The 6,686-nt window shown below is 39.0% G+C and overlaps 1 long non-coding RNA gene across 1 annotated transcript; it reads left to right on the top strand.

The window, feature by feature from the left end:
• The first annotated feature begins 1,437 nt into the window (after nt 1–1,437).
• LOC114899186 lies at nt 1,438–4,255 on the top strand. The gene is made up of 3 exons (XR_003794528.1): nt 1,438–1,658; nt 2,876–3,139; nt 4,118–4,255. It is a non-coding gene; the product is annotated as an uncharacterized LOC114899186 (long non-coding RNA).
• Nucleotides 4,256–6,686: the final 2,431 nt, after the last annotated feature.

Here is a 6,686-nt window from a genome sequence, read left to right as displayed (position 1 = left end):
GCTCAGAGTTATCCTAGGGGCAGCTGACGACAGGGGCAGAGCCAAGGAAACTGCTGCATCAGGAGGCCCACGAATAGGGCCTGGTATGTAAATTACCATGTACTCAACACCTGAGCACCAGGGCAGCTAATGCACTATTCAGTTAATCCTGGCAACGACAGGCAAGGCCAGTATTCCTGTGCCACTTCACTTAGAGAGGTGAATGTAATCATCAAAATCTAGATGGGGCAAATTACCTGGTTTCTTTAAAGATAAAATTCAAGGAGGAAAAAAAGTGAGAGAGACATGGAGGGAGAACCTAGAGATTAAACAGGACTTCAGAGACCTAACAATCAACGGCAAAGTGTGGACCTTACTTGGATCTAATTCAAAATTCTTAAAAACAATTTTTTATGACATTTAGGAGACAACTGCAAATTTGAGCACTCACTGGGTATTTATTATTAAAAATGATATTAAGGAATAAAAGTCCTATACTTTAAATATACATACCAAAAACCTACAGGTGTAATTACATGTTTTCTCAGAACTGCTTCAAGATAATATGGAATGGGGTGAAACAGGTGGGGGTATAGATAAAACATGACAGACATCAATTGGTAAATAATAAAGCTGGATGAGTTCATGGGTATACAAGGAACACTCACAGTATTTTTATACTTTTGTATACGTTTAAAATTTGTGCTAATTGTTTAAAAACAAGGCAAAACTGTAGAAAACAGTTTGGCAGTTTCTCAAAGCTTAAACGTACAGCTACCATATGATCCAACAACTCTGCTACTACCTCCACTGCTCATCTAAAAGAACTGAAAGCAGGGATTTGAACAAATATTTGTACAGCAATGATCATAGCAGCATGATTCACAATACCTACAAGGTGGAAAAAACCCAAGTGTCAATCAACCGTTGAAGAAGAAACAATGGTATATACACACAATGGGATTTATGAAGCCAAAAAGGAAATGGCATTTCGTTACGTGCTATAACATGGATGAACGTTGAAAACACGGTGTTTAGTGAAAGAGGCAGGCACAGAAGGACAAATATTGTACATTCCACTTACACGAAGTACCTAGAATAGGCAAATTCACAGAGACAGAAAATAGAATAGAGGTTACTAAGGGCTGGTGGGAGGGAAATTGGGGTTGTTACTGTTTGATGGTTACAGAGTTTTTGTTGAGGATGATGAAAATTTTTGGTTATAGACAGTGGTGGTGGTTACACAGCACTGTGACTGTATTTAACGCCACTGAACTGCATATTTATAAATGGTTAAAATAAATATGATTTATCTATATTTTACCACATTCCAGCAAAGGAGGGAAATTGCAGGTATCAGAATTCTCTTTACTAATCAAGCGCGTTAATCCGCCTGCGTGATGACGTCATCTCGACGCGCGGTGGCGCATGCGTAGTAGAAAGAGGTCCGCGCGATGCGTGGGCTTATGCCTAGGCGCTTGTTGTTTGGGGGCCTTGTGCTGGCACCGGAGGCGCCGGGTTGGCGACTTTGGCATTCTTGGCGTTCGGTGGGCAGCACCTTGGGGGTCACATGGCATCATGTGGCAGTGGCATCATGCCCGTGGGCGCTGGGGTCAGCGTCGCGGCTTTTCCGGACGTTCGTCGGCCAGGAGGAAGGGCGGAAAGCACATCCCGGAAAGGTAATACGCCTTGACCGCTGGGTGTTGCTGGTGGAGCTCAGAGCCCCTGGGTCTGGGCTTCGTCTCCTTTGCTCTCTCCTGTGACTGTTGCCCCCGCGTGCTGCCCTGTCCGCGCTGTGCTAGGGGGTATTGGTCGTCTCGCGGCTCAGTTCACAGTAGCTGAAAGGGACAGTGTGTGTGTTGTGTTTTCCCCCCATCGTTTTAAAAGGGAGGCTCTGGCCATTGCTCCTCAGGTAAAATGCAGAGGGACTACTTTTTAATATAGGACTGTGAGTGTTGGGGACACTTCTTAATTACCGAAATGGAATCCCCTTCAGTTCCTCAAGCTGTGTCGTTTTGGCACAGAAAATGTGACTAAGATGAACTGGAACTAAGATTGAGTGAAAAAACACATGGGCACTGTCAAATTTTCCATTGAAAACAGTTGATTTGTGTTGTCTCTAGGAATTATAAAGGGCGTACTGTTGCTTCCTAACCGGTGTCATTTGAGAGATCTACCTCTGTACGTTCAAATGATTAATTTTGAGACTTTGCTCATGTGTGCAGTAAACACTTTAAATCTCTAAGACCTTCCTTTCCTGAATCTCATACCCCATTAAGCCTGCTTCATTATATCTCCTGAATTTCTTTTGAATCTATCACCTCTTCCTCAACATCCTAATACTGAACTTGCCTGTCTGTTGCAATTAGGTCCTAAGTAGTGTCCATATTTCTTGTTTCCTTCCAATCCATTCTTCACACAAGAAACCTTAAAAGCAAGTTGGAACATTGCTCATAAACTTCCTCAAAAAACATTGTTTTCAGAATAGAAAACAAACTGTTGGCCTTTAACACTCTGCGTGGTCTAGAATCCTCTCTGCTTCTCTAGCCCCATCTTGTGCCACTATTGCCCTAACTTTCTATGCTTCAGATACACTGAATTAACGTTAGTTCTAACTCATCTTACAAAAGTCAGTTCAGATATTATTTTTCACCGTGATTCCTAGCATTAAGGAATTTTATTTTCAGGTTTTGTATGAGGAGTAAAAGTAAATAGTGAAGTGGAAGAATTGAGTTCAAACTATTTCATTCAACATTCATGTATTAATGATACCTTAGTAGTCAACACCAGGCTAGGTTTTATCAGGGATACAGAAGTTCGGGCCATCTTTGGTTTTAGATAACCCTTATTTATTGAGACCATTGCATTGTTTTGTTGCCTCTTATCTGTTTTCAAGATGGGAGAACAGGAACAAGGGAAGTGTAGCTTATTACAAGGCGGGGTTGAATAAGTGGAGCAGCAAAATGCAAAGCAGAAAGAAGAGGAACCTACTATAGACGGATATGATTTCCATTTTCAAGGCGCATTCATCCTATGTAGGGAGACAGCCTCACAAAAGTTTCCTAACAAAAAATATATTAATAGTTGGAAAGACTATCTGCCATTTGGACAGCAGATGCCTGGGACTCGTTTCATTGCTTTCAAAGTACCTTTAAAAAAGGTAAGCAAAACTTAATACCGTATTCTTCCAGAAATCTGAATTCACCATATAGAGCCCTGGCTCTCATCTCCGTCATACTCCATTTTCCATTTTTATAGCAAATACTTTTTAATACCTCCTTTACTATCCAGAAATGGAATTCATAGATAAATACAACCTACTTTTGAACTTAATTTAAAATAAAAAACAATGGAATGCCTAAGTATAAATGAAGAATAAAGTAATTTATAAGAAAGTAATATGTATCTCGTATGTAAATGTTTGCGGATTACTATACTAGAAATAAAGAAATAGTCAGTTACTTGTACCATGAATGCAATAAACTATGGACTTTGATTGATAATGATGTGTTAGTGTTGGTTCACGAATTCTCACAAAGGAAGCACACTGGTATGGCATGTTGATAATGGGGAAGGCTGTGTGGTTTGATGGAGAGAGGGTATAAGTGGGAACTGTGTACATTTTGCTCAGTTTTGCTGTGAATCTCAAACTGCTCTAAAATTAGTCTACTAATTTAAAAAGAAAAGTGTGTTGCTGGCACTTGAATAACCAAACATATCAATCGAACAGAGTACATAAATAAGCCAAATACATAAAAGAATATTTAGCAGTGAAAACCATCCTTGATATAGGTAATATTCAAGAAGTATTTATTTATGTGTCTATTTACAGGCACTCTGCTTGGAGCTGACAGTACAGCGGTAGGCAAAATTGATGTAGTCCCTGCATTCTGGGAGTTTACAGTCTGGTTAGGAGACCAAGATGAAATAAACAAACATAGAAATAAATATATAGAAGTGAGCTTATTTTCTTCCGTCTAATCTCTCTGGAAGAAAGGATCATAATACCGCTTGTAAACTGCAGAGGAAGAAACTTTACTTTGAATCTCATATGTTAGCATCACAGGGTTTGAATAAATTGATAACATAATAAAGGATTTTAAACACATGTTCTTTCGTATTTTATTTTTTCTGACAGAGTTTTGAAAAGGATCATGCTCCAGAAGAATGTTTTTCCCCCTTGGATCTTTTTTAACAGACTCCAATAACGCAATGAAGAACTTTGGCTGATTATTGACTTAACATATACTCGCCGCTATTATAAGCCAGAGGTAAATGGAACCTGTAATTGAAAATGACCTTCTTTCTGATACTGTAATAATTCATAGTAATTCAGTAGTTATCAGCTTATGCTAAGGTGAATCCTGGCCTCATTTCATGGGTTCAAAAAGGGAAGCTAGTGGTTTCCTTAAATACACATTTGTAATTGCTGTTTCAAAATGAGATTAAAGATATGAATTGAACTATAGTATTTGGCAGTAGGCTCTAGATATGCTTAAGAAATTCTATAAGCTTCCATGTTCTATATTTTGAAAATGAAGTAAACTTTTAGTAAGAATAGTAGTAGCCTAAAAGGAAAGAAAGGGTATGTCCATTATGTCTTTAGCACTTATTTTAAGCAGTTGCCTGAGCATGTTTAAGCATCGGGGTAAAAGACAATTGTTCTCTAAGTTTTATGCTTTCTTTTTCTAATACCTTCTGATATAGTACAGAAACCCATATATTCTCTTGGCCCATGTAAGACATACCAGTGCAAAGGAATTATCCTTCTTCTGACCTGTTCCATGGCCTTGGGAGACAGTAACACCTAATGTTTGTTAATATTTGTATAGCAGTTTGCCATTTAGAAATTTCTTTCATATCCATTGACTTTGTTAATCTTCACAACAGTCCTTTGCTGTTGAAGTGGAAGTAGTACTGATATCTCCTACTGAGTGCTTACTCTGCACTAAGCTCAGAGGATAGGCAACTACAATTACTAATTTTACAGACGATGAAACTGACTCTTAGACAAGGAAGAATTGAAATTTCAACTCAGTTATTCCTCTTTTTTTATTGTGGTAAAATATACATAAATCATATTTATTTTAACCATTTATAAGTATGCAGTTCAGTGGCATTAAATACAGTCACAGTGTTGTGTAACTATCAACACCACAGTCTGAACCCAAAACTTTTTCTTCATCCTCAACAAAAACTCTGTAACCATCAAATAGTAACAACCCAATCATCCCACCCACCAGCTCTTAGAAACCTCTATTCTATTTTCTGTCTCTATGAATTTGCCTATTCTAGGTACCTCATGTAAGTGAAATCTACAATATTTATGTTTCTATGTCTGGCTTATTTCACTAAACCTAGTGTTTTCAAGGTGCATCCATGTTATAGCATGTAACAAAATGCCATTCCTTTTTTGGCTTAATAAATCCCACTGTGTGTATATACCATATTTTGTTATTCATCGGTTGATTGACACTTGGGTTGTTTCCACCTTGTAGCTATTGTGAATCATGCTGCTATGATCATTGCTGTACAAATATTTACTCAAAAACCTGCTTTCAGTTCTTTCAGATGTGCAGTGTAGGTAGTAGCAGAGTTGTTGGATCATATGGTAGCTGTACGTTTAACTTTTGAGAAAATGCCAAACTGTTTTCTGCAGTGTCGTCTTGTTTTTAAACAATTATCACAAATTTTAAACATATACAAAAGTATACAAAATACTGTGAGTGTTCCTTGTATACCCATGAACTCATCCAGCTTTAATATTTACCAACTGATGGCTGTCATGTTTTATCTATACCCCCACCTGTTTCACCCCATTCCATATTATCTTGAAGCAGCTCCGAGACAACATGTAATTACACCTATACGTTTTTATTTAATTAATTTATTTACTTTTTTGGCTGTGTTAGGTCTTCTTTTCTGTGCGAGGGCTTTCTCTAGTGGCGGTAAACAGGGGCCACTCCTCATCGCAGTGCACGGGCCTCTCACAATCGCGGCCTCTCTTGTTGTGGATCACAGGCTCCAGACGTGCAGGCTCAGTAGTTGTGGCTCACGGGCCTAGTTGCTCCGCGGCATGTGGGGTCTTCCCAGACCAGGTCTCAAACCTGTTTCCCCTGCACTTGCAGGCAGATTCTCAACCACTGCGCCACCAGGGAAGCCCCAGCTATATATTTTTGGTATGTATATTTAAAATATAGGACTTTTATTCCTTAATATCATTTTTTAATAGTAAATACCCAGTGAGTGCTCAAATTTGCAGTTGTCTCCTAAATGTCATAAAAAATTGTTTTTAAGAATTATCAATTAGATCCAAATAAGATCCATACTTTGCCGTTGATAGTTAGGTCTCTGAAGTCTTATTTAATCTCTAGGTTCTCCCTCCATGTCTCTCTCATGATTTTTTTCTCCTTGAATTTTATTTTTAAAGAAACCAGGTAATTTGCCCCATCTAGATTTTGATGATTATATTCACCTCTCTAAGTGAAGTGGCACAGGAATACTGGCCTTGCCTGTCTTTGCCAGGATTAACTGAGTAGTGCATTAGCTGCCCTGGTGCTCAGGTGTTGAGTACATGGTGATTTACATACCAGGCCCTGTTCGTGACCTCCTGATGCAGCAGCTCCCTTGGCTCTGCCCCTGTCGTCAGCTGCCCCTAGGATAACTCTGAGCCCTAGCCACCTCTCTGGTAGATTTCACTATCCCCC

This window comes from Monodon monoceros, unplaced genomic scaffold (genome assembly GCF_005190385.1).
Source record: "Monodon monoceros isolate NGI ecotype Baffin Bay Population unplaced genomic scaffold, NGI_Narwhal_1 Super_Scaffold_1, whole genome shotgun sequence".
Classification (NCBI taxonomy): Eukaryota; Metazoa; Chordata; class Mammalia; order Artiodactyla; family Monodontidae; genus Monodon; species Monodon monoceros.
Note: the sequence above shows the minus strand (reverse complement) of the source record. Positions and strands in the feature narration are given on the sequence as shown.